The following is a 12,210-nucleotide window of genomic DNA, read 5'->3' on the forward strand; positions in this document are numbered from 1 at the left end:
CAGCATGCCTTTGAATTCTTTCAATGTCTTCCTTTAATCCGATCTGATGGGGATTGCACACGCTGTAGCAGTACTCAAGAATGGGTGACACTAGTGTTCTATAGGCTATCTCATTTATAGATGAGCTATACTTTCCTAGAATTCTTCCAACAAACCGACGTCGATCACTTGCCTTCCCTACTATCGTCCATGCGTGCTCTATCCATTTCATACCGCTTTGCAACGTCACGTCTAGATATTTAATTGATGCGACTGTATCAAGAAACACACTACTATTGCTGTATTCGAACATTACAGGATTGTTTTTCCTACTGGTCTGTATTAATTTCCATTTTTCTACATTCAGAGCAAGCTACCATTTATCACACCAATTACAAATTTTAACTAAGTCATCTGGTATCTTTCTACAGTCACTCAACGACAAGAACAGACCCTCATAATTACATAATATTTTTAACAATGTTTGTTCCAGAATACTTCAACACATTCTTAGTTCGAATATAATAAATTTCCTTGAGACATAAAATCTTGTGTCCACAGATCGTCAGGATTTAGAAAGCCTCGTTCGTGCGAAACTCAGCTTTTCCTTTCCTCAGATGACATCCTGTGAACCACGTAAGTAGGGCAACAGGTAGTTCCATATCCCGTAGACCACAGCATCATCAGCAAACAGTCGCCGACTGCGACGTCAATAAGAACGGTCCTGTCACACATCCTTGGGCACTCCTGACGATGCCCTTATCTCTGATGAACACCTGCTGTCGAGAACTACTTACTGGATTCTATTCCTTGAAAAGTATTCGAGCCACTCACATATCAGGGAGCCTATTCCATAGGTTTGTACCCTTGTTAACAGTTTGCGTCGGGGCACAAAGTCAAATACTTTCCGGCAATCTAGGAATATGGAACTACCTGTTGCCCTACTTACGCGGTTCACAGGATGTCATCTGAGAAAAGGACAAGCTGAGTTTCGCACGAGCGAGGCTTTCTAAAACCTGACGATCTGTGGACACAAGATTTTATGTCTCAAGGAAATTTATAATATTCGAACTAAGAATGTGTTGAAGTATTCTGAAACATACAGATGTTAAAAATATTATGTAATTATGAGGGTCTGTTCTTTTACCTTTCCGATATACTAGAGCCACCTAGGTTTTTTTCATTTGTTTGAGACTTTGAGCTGGGCGAGAGATTCGCGATAAAACTAAGCTAAGTAAGTGGCCAGTACTGCAGCTTACTCTCTGTAAAGCCTAACTGGTGTTCCATGCATACCTGACGATCTATTTGTTTTCAACTCTTTCAGTTGCTTCTCTGTACTAACGGCCTTGCCGCAGTGGTAACACCGTTTCCCGTCAGATCACCGAAGTTAAGCGCTGTTGGGCTGGGCTAGCACTTGGATGGGTGACCATTCGGTCTGCCGAGCGCTGTTGGCAAGCGAGATGCACTCAGCCCTTGTGAGGCAAAACTGCGGAGTTACTTGTTTGAGAAGTAGCGGCTCCGGTCTCGGAAACTGGAATACGGCTGGGAGAGCGGTGTGCTGTCCACAAGCCCATCCATATCCGCATCCAGTGACGCCTGTGGACTGATGACACGGCGGTCGGTCGGTACCTTTGGGCATTCATGGCCTGTGCGGGAGGAGTTTAGTTTTTAGTTGCTTCTCTACGCCAGGGATGCCTACTACTACGTCCTCCGGTCTGTGCATGTTTGTGCGATACTCCAGCGTGAACGATTTATTAAACACGCATCGACATTCTTACAGACGCTATTACTATTTTTATAACCACATGAATTATCCAATTTATCCAAACTGATGTAAATTCTACTCAAAATCACTTAATATCTCAGTGTGAACCGTTTAATCCGAAATAAGTACCACCCGTCTATCACAAATAAATACTGAAACCAGCAAGTGTACTCTGGTACTGATAACCTCATGGCTACTTTCCACGGCGATAAAACATTAATGAATTTTGAGAGACAGAATATTGGCACTTTTACTGAGGTACTTTACCAGATGATACACTCCCTTGGTTTAAGTGTTACCTCTAAAAACATTTTAGAGTAATGCTTAGTTATCGAATATCTCTCCGGAGATTCCGTGTACTCGGTGTTCCTTTGTGTTATAACGTTTTAAGGCTCAACAATGAGCTTTGTAACTTCTCCAGTGTACATTTCCCCGTCCTGCAAAGCAAACAACGCGTATGCGATCTCTCTCACAAGTAAGAGTACAATTACGGTGGGAGAGGCATGAGGCATGTCATTGTGTAAGCAGAGAAATTCTTTGCTGCTTTCCTCTTCGTAATCACATTACAAGTTGTCTGCGTCGCTGGATTGACTATGTATGCGGCTAATGGGACTAGGGACACATGGTGACACGTTTCTGTGTTAGTTGACCAGGAATGACGAGCGCCTCAACTTGCAAGGAACACGTTAATGTCGTTACGGACAAATTGCAATGTGTTTGGATTAGTTCCATTTTCTGCCTAAAGTGAGGGCCACATACACTGCTTCGGTGATCGCAGTTTACCAACGCATACTGTTGAGTGGCACTGCGAACAAGCAGCAACTACGATGATCTTGGCTTCTACTTATTCAGCCCAATATGAACAGCAACCATAATATCAAGGAAGCTTTAAAGTTCTGGTGCTGCCCCTGTTTCAGGAACTTCCACATACCATATTTCTGAAAACCAATGCCCCTCACATGGGGCGGAGAGGTTCTTCTTTGAATATTGACGGATATGTCTGCTTTACTGGCGTAAAAGTTCGCGTAACAAGTTTCTCGTGGCAGACAACTGACTCGTTACTGCCCTCCCGATAACTTTTGTTACTTCATAGATCCGCTTAGAAACCGTGTGGCTGTGGGTTCTCCAAAACCGTATCTAGGTCATCTTTGATTTAATGAGAATATCTAATGCAACATGCCAGCTTTCGTACCGTAAAGAATTCTCAGAATCATGGGTCGAGGTTTAAAGAAGGCCTGGAATCCAGCTTAAAGCGCAAACCGAGCGAAGAGGCGTAATAGTAAGACACTGGACTCACATTCGGGGGGGACTGTCGCTCAAACCTCTGTCTCGCCATCCAGGTGTCAATTTTCTGTGGTTCATTAAATCGACAACTGAGGAAAATACTGGGACACTTCCTTTGAAAAGAACGTGGCTGATTTTCTGCCCCAAACCGAACTTGTCATTCGACTCTAATGACATCAAGGTCAACTGGATGTTAAATCCTAGTATCTCTTTCTTCAAGAGGTCAGGTGATCGTCGGGCAGCACTATGTACCTCCAGGATTGTTGTGCTCACCACCAAGCAATAGCTATGTACAATCAGCTTACAAGAAAAATCTGAGACGACGTCCTGCCTAAACGCCACGAGAAGGCCTCCTGGAGACCCTAGGCAGACGAAATTTCATTTTTTCATCTTATGTGAATATGTAAAGCAAATTTAAGGTGACTGAGTTTCTAACAAGGAACTTATAACTAATTATACCTAATGGTTAATCAGTCATTACAATGTCACTATATATTTGCTTGTGCAAATTATTGTTTTGGGTAGCTTTTATTGAACTCTGGTGCATACTCTAAGAGAGCCGGTAAAACGAACACATTTCGAGCGATATATTTCGTATCTTATTAAGTATTCGTTTCTATAAGTAAACGGTGCGATATAACGGTATATGATGCTTATCTGAAACTGCCTCACTATTCGCCGAACATTTCAGATGCACCCACAAGTTTAATTCAAGGGAAGCTACCTGAAGTAAACTTCCATTCAGTCAAGCATCTTCCAGATGACTCATTGAACTGCCAAATGCACACCCTCAAACACGACAAACTGTGTTCTGCAGGAAGTTCAAACTAGTTTGTACGTTCAGGTGTCCTGAAAGAAAACTACGTTCCACTGCATTGTCTTCTATAAGGCCTGTCAAATTACTGACATTCAATCACTGCCGACGCCGCGATACAAAGTCTGCGAAAAGTTGGTATTCCAGAGCACAGGTGAAAACTCTGTACATAGTTTATGCCACACCCATCAAACGAGTCTTCATCAATGAAGAAGACTGACGCTAAACACTTTTTCTAGCTGCATACACATACATATCTACTCTTCAATAAAAGCAACTGAAACTGAGTGAATCATGAAAGGAAAGCACATAAGTTCATGTAAAATCTTTTTCCTATCGTCATCGATTCATTCATTGTGTCTCCTAATGCTTCTTGTACCATGAACTTTCAGTGCACCTGAAAGCGGTACTTGAATTCAGTTCGTCATTTCGTCTACTTTTGCTCAGTCAACAAAACAGTAAATAAATAAACTGTGGGGCTTCGTAAAAGTCTGTCTCCCATCCTCCGCAGCCCCCACCGAGTTCGTTGATTACAAAATGTTTTCACTGAAAGTATTCTTGGTCATTAAGGAAATGGGTCAATCACACCAGTAATGGGAGATAATGTACGGTTGGGCCAGGATGGCGTATGGAACCAACGGCACCCTTTCAGATGAATCATCTCCGCACGCGCCTTAAATGATTGAGTGACGCTCCGGAAATCTTACTCTAGATATCCAGAAGGAGTTTTGAATCCTGCCCCCCCCCCCCCCTCCCCCGTAATATAACTCGGTATCTTAAGCATTGTGAGAACATACACAGTAAAAGGGGTTTGTGTTTTATTTGTTAAACACTTACAAAATTTGTAGGAAACAATTAAACAAAAAAAGAGGAAATGGAATGACAGTATGTCTTTCATGGCCGAGAGTTCCCACTTATGGAAGTTCGGCCGCCGAGTTGCAGGTCCTTTCAGTTGACGCTACACTGGGCGACGTGCGTGTCGATGACGATGAAATGATGATGAGGAAAACACAACATCCAGTACCCGAGCAGAAAAAGTCTCTAACCCGGCCTGGAATCGAACCTGGGACCGCTGCATGACACTTACACGCGCTGACCACTCAGATAAGGGGGCAGAAGCTAACAGTTATAATTTTTTACTATGAACATCGAGAAAGGTTCTTTATTTAGAGTAGGAAAAGCAAAGAAAATTTTTCTAGCTCCAATGCTAAAAACACTTAATTTCTTAAAAAAAGCTTTTTTTTTAATTCAAGGCTTGTTTAACTCTTAGAGTTTCTTCTGTCTTTCAACTCTTTTTTCGTAAGCGTCAAGAAAGCTTATTTTTGATATCGAAATATGTAAGCCTCTGTGCAGGGCAACAGAACTATGTAAAAGTTTATTTTTGAACGGAAAAGTATGTGGACTCACACTAAGCGATGCAAATCCAGACTAGAGGGTACGTCAAGCAATTCGTCTGCGAGAAAGGAATCCGCTTCCAATGAAATTTACATGACCCATATGTCTGCAAAACAAAATGACTCAGTTTAAAATCTTGCTTCTGAATACTGCTAATCTTAATCTTTAGTCTTGCAAACAGTCACTGTACGAGAACTGTTATTGTAATTCCACAGCAAATGAATACAAATATTAATGCATCTGACTTTCTCAGAAAACTGCTTAAAATCACAAGATAGCACTCTACTGACATCCTTTACTGGTATTAAGCAACTAAAATGATTCTGATATTATTTTCACAAATACATTCTGCCAATCACTGTGCCTTTCAGTGGACATGAACTTTGATGGCAATTAAATTTATTGGCCTACCTGTGCGCACGGATTCCTCGTCTGCTCTACATCTTGTTCCTGTTAGGATTAATGATCTGACTGTCAAAAATCAAATTTCATTTCTTGTACTTGCGATGTGCAACGCAAGACGGTAAATTATCAGTTTTCATAAACGCTTCTCAGTACACAACTCATGATGTTCAATGCGAGTGTGCAAACATAGTGATGAACGTAAACGAAAATGGGGAACTAATCTTAATGACTGATAAATGGGAAGAGAGTCACCAAGTTTAACTGTGCTTCACTACACGACAACAATAATACACCTTTTCATAAAGTTCGCATGCCTAGACAACTTAGCAGCCTGTTTCTTAATAACTCTCCTGTGTACAACTGCCTCCCTTGACACTTGTTTCGAGTATAAGACAAGATTATATGGTTCATTGCAAAATTTCTACGGCAAACTTCGACTATACGCAATGTTCTAACAATGAGCAGCTGCACAGTTACAAATACAAAAACAAAAAACTGTATTACCTTAAAAGTTGGCTTTTATCATTCTTCCATTAATATAATCTTATTTGTTCAATAACTTTCTTCAAAACTATAAAATCCTTTTTAAATAACGCTGCCTCCACTACATAGCAGGCCAGCTTTCATCCTTATTAAATCAAGTACAATGCAAGACTGTCCAACACATTCTGCTACTGCCAGTCTCTGACTTACTCTGACAAAGCAAAGCTAAGCTCTCTGACCAACATCTGTGGTCTCAAACAAAGACTGTGATTACATCGATATTAAAACGGCCAAAACTTCCTGAAAATCGTCATGGCAAACAAGACAGCTCCATTTCAACTCTCTGGTGTCAGTCTGTTTTAACAATGTAATCGAATCGACAACATGGCAGAAAAATTCCCACACGTAGAATATTCAGTATTTAAAGCGCTATTCAGTATCATCAATTTTGAGATGTCAGTTCACCCATATTAATTTTGTACAACCTTTCCGTTTGAAATTTTCAAGTTTCCCGTATCTAATTTTTACAGCATACACCGGGCAATATGAAATTGGTCATACACATCATACGTGAAGGTTTTCTCGAAGCATAGTGTTCTGAAAAACGCTCGGACGTACTGTTTGCGAGGTGAAGGACTTGTGCGATAAATCTGTGCCACCCTGTTAGTTCAGAACCAGGCTTTCAGAAAACAGCTGCATGGTCGCTCCGATTTAGACGGTTGACTGCTTTACGTTTCCGACCAGTACGTTACTCTAATACTGTGGCATGAAATTATAATCAAGAGGATTTTAACCAAGTTGACAGCCAACCACTATATGCCTTATTAATTATATATGTCCTCAGAACACATCTGAATGAGTGTGTGTGTGTGTGTGTGTGTGTGTGTGTGTGTGTGTGTGTGTGGAAAAGTTTACTCGGTGAGTGAATAGGTTTTCGCGACTGTTTGTATGTTTCATGCTGTGTTAGTGAGGACGCATAAAGCATGAAAATCGCCCTGCAGCTAGCCATATGATTCTGCACGGGCGTGCAGAGTTTGTTTAGATCCATGACCTGTGGCGCTTTCGTGTTCTCAAAAGCATCTGATAACGGCACGTACGTGGTGTTTCATCGCCAGCCATTACTCTCTGCAGCGATAAGGTTCCCTCATTTCTCAGTTATCCTCTGCGTTACACCCAGTAGTTTGGCGTAACTCTTGAGAAAACAGCCATGCAACAGTACAATGTTTATGATGGTCAGAAACATTTGGTTGCTGGAAAAATCGAAGTAATATTGGGCTGTTTCATTTCAGACGAAAAGTTCTTACCTGTGGGCACCACCGTTTAAAAATCAACTGACAGAGATGCTCGTAAGTGTTTCGACGTAACAGAATGAATGAAATCTTTGAAAATAGAAAAAAATGGTGAGTTTTGCCTGAATATCTCAGCAGGTAAGAACATGGCCCATGATAGGCAATGTTCCAGATTCAAGGTGGGTTCCTGCAGATAGTTTTAATCTGTCAGAAAGTAGTACTGTTAATACTGTTTTAAAGGACTTGTTTTACCTCGGTTTTTTCCCTAAGCACTAACATCACGGTTTTATTGGAAGCGAGGCATAACAAGAAAAAGGTAAGTTTAAAATTTGACGTCGGATTAATAATTAAATAACCAGATGATGATGTTTGTTGGTGGAGCGCTCAACTGCGCGGTCATCAGCGCCCGTACAATTCCCAATTTTTCCACAGTCCAACTTTTACGCAATCCAATCTAGCCACTATCACGAATGATGATGAAATGATGACAACACAAATACCCTGTCCCCTGGCAAAGAAAAATCCCCAACCCGACCGGGGATCGTACCCGGAATCCCGTGATCAAGAGAGACCAACGCTGACCACGAGCTGCGTGCGTAAATAACCGGGAACCCAGCATCACAGCTCATGGAAAAATAGTGAGATTTCAAGAGACCATTACGAAATTCGGCTGAATGATTCAGACGTTCAACGTCACCGCATCCTGCAAGATTAAAAGTTTAATGTGTTACTAGGATTATTGGTATACTAATGCTAAGAATTTGTGATCAGTCTTTGTAACCTATTATGGGTCTGGTGATGAAAGTTGTCTTTCCATTTTTGTACCGAAATTTTAAATTCAGCACCAGTATCTCGCCGGCCGCTGTGGCCGAGCGATTCTAGGCACTTCAGTCTGGAACCGCACGACCGCTATGGTCTCAGGTTCGAATCCTGCCTCGGGCATGTGTGTGTGATGACCTTAGGTTAGTTAGGTTTAAGTAGTTCTAAGTTCTAGGGGACTGATGACCTCAGATCCCATAGTACTCAGAGCAATTTGAACCATTTTTTGAACCAGTGTAATGAAATCAATGCAAGAAAGTACTTGATTGATATACGAAGTCTGGCTGTTAGGAAAAGCGCCGAAAATTTCCAATAGTTCTTTGCCGATGAAAGTAGAAGTCGTGACATTATACATTCGTCCTTCATCCACTTCTATTGGCAGGTTTGACAAGGATGAGTTCGTTGATGGGTACAGACTGATTCTGTAATATACAGCGTGGTTACAATTAAACTTTCGATACTTGAGCCGGTCCATACGGAAGACTATTACAATCAGGATACACAACTTGAGAGGAATAAAGTTCAGATTGAGCGCTGCGGGATTTGCTTTGTTAATAGTGTTAGTGTCATTATTTTCGGTTAGGCGTCGGTACTGGTACGAAGACGTAGGTATAGGTTTGAAACACAGGCAGCAGTGTGCACTATATTTGCAGACAGTCAACGTGGATCTGGACAAGGTGAGCAGGTCATTATTCGCAAAGCCGTTTTATCAAAGCAACAGCAATAGTGCTGCTACTCTTCGCAAGTATCGGCGAATTAAAGGATTACAGAGAGGTCCCCTATCCGCACTGGGGTTGAAGAACATGATTCGAGAGTTCGAATTAACTGACGATTTGGGAAATGCTACCATTCCCTGTTTTTACTTCTTTGTTGGTATATTTTGCTGGTGTTTATGTTTTTTCTTCTAACAGTTGCTCCACAAATTATTCAGAAGTTACTGTTGCCATGAATGCTGGACGCAGTGAGATCTACAACAAGAGGACGAACTCTGTCACGAGAGCTGAACGTTCTATGGCCCACCGTTCGAATAGCGCTGCGAACAGCTACGAAATAATGTGGTACCACGCTGTTGCGGATGCAGATGGTAGCCACAATGAGTGAAGTTTGTAACTTAGAACGTAGACATGGTACGCATTTAACAAACGTTACCCTCTCACGTGAAAATCAAAATTTGTTTCTTTCAATGGTTCATTCATTATTTCTCTTCCACATATCCCTAAAAATGTTTCTACAAGGTTTCAGTGTCCTACGTTCACTCTTTTTTCATGGGGACTCTCTCAAGTAACGAAAGTTTAATAATTACCAATCAGTATATGTATATGACAGGCATCATAAAGCAGTGTAAAGACTTAGCTGCCAGTTTATTTACTCATACGTGCTCCAATGAAGTCAGTTTTTTATACATCACTTTAGTTGCACATGAACTGCTGAAACATGTCGGTACACTCGGGAGTGCGCAAGACAGAAGGTCCCAATTTGGAGTCTCGGTCCGGCACACAGGCCGGCCGCTGTGGCCGAGCGGTTCTAGGCGCTTCAGTCCGGAACCGTGCTGCTGCTACAGTCGCAGGTTCGAATCCTGCCTCGGGCATGGATGTGTGTGATGTCCTTAGGTTAGTTAGGTTTAATTATTTCTAAGTCTAGGGGACTGATGACCTCAGATGTTTTAGTCCCGTAGTGCTTAGAGCCATTTGAACCATTTGAACCGGCACACAGTTTTAATCTGCCAGGAAGTTTCATATCATCACACACTCCACTGAAGAGTGAAAATTTCATTCTGGAAACATCACACACGCTGTGGCTAAGCTATGTCTCCACAATATCCTTTATTCCTGGAGTGCTAGTACCACAAGTTTCGTTAGAGAACTTCTGTGAAGTTTGGAAGGCAGGAGAAGAGGTACTGGTGGAAGCCATGCTGTGAGGACGGGTCGTGTGTCACTTGGCTGAGCACTTACCCGCGAAAGACAAAGGTTCCGAGCTCTAGTCTCGGTCCGGAACACAGTTTTACTCTGCCAGGAAGTTTCATAAGTGGCTAACGTTTGGTGTCCGTTACATCAAATTAACATTTAAAGGTAACGTTAAGAAGCGAGCCAGTGACCTGTTTTGGTGTACTCTTCCTCTGGTGTGGATCATTAAGGTCTTAGGTGGTATCGACGTTCTACTACAGTTGTAATCAATTCGTTTAGTCAACATACACTCACTCACTTCTTCGCTCTTTTGACATCTCTGAGAGGCGACGATCCAGCGCCGCTCTCACTATCTGATGTCAGAGGGCACCTTGTCTTGCCATCTTCCTCATGGGCGCTAATGGGGTCATGAGCCTTCCTTGTCGCATACCTGGCGGACTATTCTGCCAAGGTCCATTCCGACAAAAAGGTCTGCCCACTGCAAACGTCTCGCCTGACGATGTCCAATACCGCTTATTGGTCGGCGAACTTACCTAGTTCTTCATTGGATCTCCAAACCTATATGTGTGTTGTTTGGTCACATGTTTTCCTGTAGACATTGTTTTCGAAGATTGAGAGTTGGTACTTTTCTTCTGTGTTCATGCTCCATGTTTCCACTCAATTAAGCAGTACTGGCTTGATGATTTTGTTGTAGAGTTTCAGCTTGGTTTTCCTGGGAGCATACAGTTTTTGGAGGGAAAAGCAAACTTTGTTTGCGTTACGAAGTCTAGTTCGGTTTTCGACTTGTATGTGTAGCTGGGAGTGTTCTTGAAAGTGTGGTTTCCTATGTGAAGGTCATCGCGTTGTTCTATAATCATGTTTTCCCTTTGTATATTAGCTTCAGTCAATGCGAAAATGTTGTGGATACAAAACAAACTTGTTCGTTCTTGTCGGATCAGAGAGATCAAAACAATTTAGAGCACTAGTGCTGCGGGGCGGGGTTTATTTCTCCTTTTTTGTGCTTCCACACTCAGCTAATCAAACTTACCTCATTAGACCTGGGCGATGCGAGGTAACTTTCGGTATGTGGTACATAATTAGAGTTACTGTTCCCTCTGTCATCTGAAAAAGATGCGAGAACAGCTGGCATTACCCTGTTCTCCTGTCAGTTGCTCTTCTGCAACCTTCTGAGCTGCACATGAATACCGCGCATGCTGGGTAGAAATCCCTGAAAACGCATTCAGTCAGTCTGTATTCGACTGAAACATGAAAATGCATTGATATAGCTTCATTATTATTCAGAGTTATTCGTAAGTACTCTCTTTATTGATTGCCAATTACTGTAGCACTTCTATGAACATATAAGGAAATATTTTTCCAGTCAATATAAAACTCGCTACTGTTCTATCCATCACAGGCAATCACCACGTGTAATTCCAAAACGTATGAACAGTACAGCTACATTCTTCTGCTCTCAAATAGGCTGTTTACAGTTCACGGAATAAAATCATTGTTGAACGAAAAGTCTGTCATCTAAAAGTGGGCGCGTTTTCACCGTATGTATTCTAAACCACACTATGCTGAACCAAACACTTTCCTCCCGATTCTACAATCCACTGTTTACATAAAACTGCCGTATGTCAATGAAAAGCGTTTCACGGTTATTGGAGAGTTAAGGCGGCCAATTGCAGACCCGGCTATCTTTTCGCCGTGAACCAGCCGCATTCGGCCGTATATAAATACCCACATTTCCTAAAGGAAAGTCTGAATTGCCTCATCGCTTGGGAATTTAATAACTAGTGCTTTTTAGTTAAATAGACAAGGAAAGTGTCTACAGTTCAAATTCACATCTGCAACAGCAAAATCACAGAAGACTCAATTTTTTAAAAATAGATCATGAGTCAAACTTCGCTTATCTGTTCTGTTTGTATGAGAAGTTCCTAAATCTACAGTTTTATGTACTGGTCTTTTGATTGTTACATATTTCTAGGTAAAGCATATGTTTCCACTGTGATATTCCAAATTTACGGGTTTTCCTTGAAAATGATGCATCACCTGCCAGTTTCAATGAATTTCAACAAAATTTGCAGTAAC

At 41.7% G+C, this 12,210-nt stretch overlaps 1 pseudogene; it reads left to right on the forward strand.

Moving 5' to 3' along the window:
- The first annotated feature begins 1,315 nt into the window (after positions 1 to 1,315).
- On the forward strand, positions 1,316 to 1,433 carry LOC124720805 (annotated as a pseudogene).
- Positions 1,434 to 12,210: the final 10,777 nt, after the last annotated feature.

This window comes from Schistocerca piceifrons, chromosome 1 (assembly GCF_021461385.2).
Source record: "Schistocerca piceifrons isolate TAMUIC-IGC-003096 chromosome 1, iqSchPice1.1, whole genome shotgun sequence".
In the NCBI taxonomy this organism is placed as follows: domain Eukaryota; kingdom Metazoa; phylum Arthropoda; class Insecta; order Orthoptera; family Acrididae; genus Schistocerca; species Schistocerca piceifrons.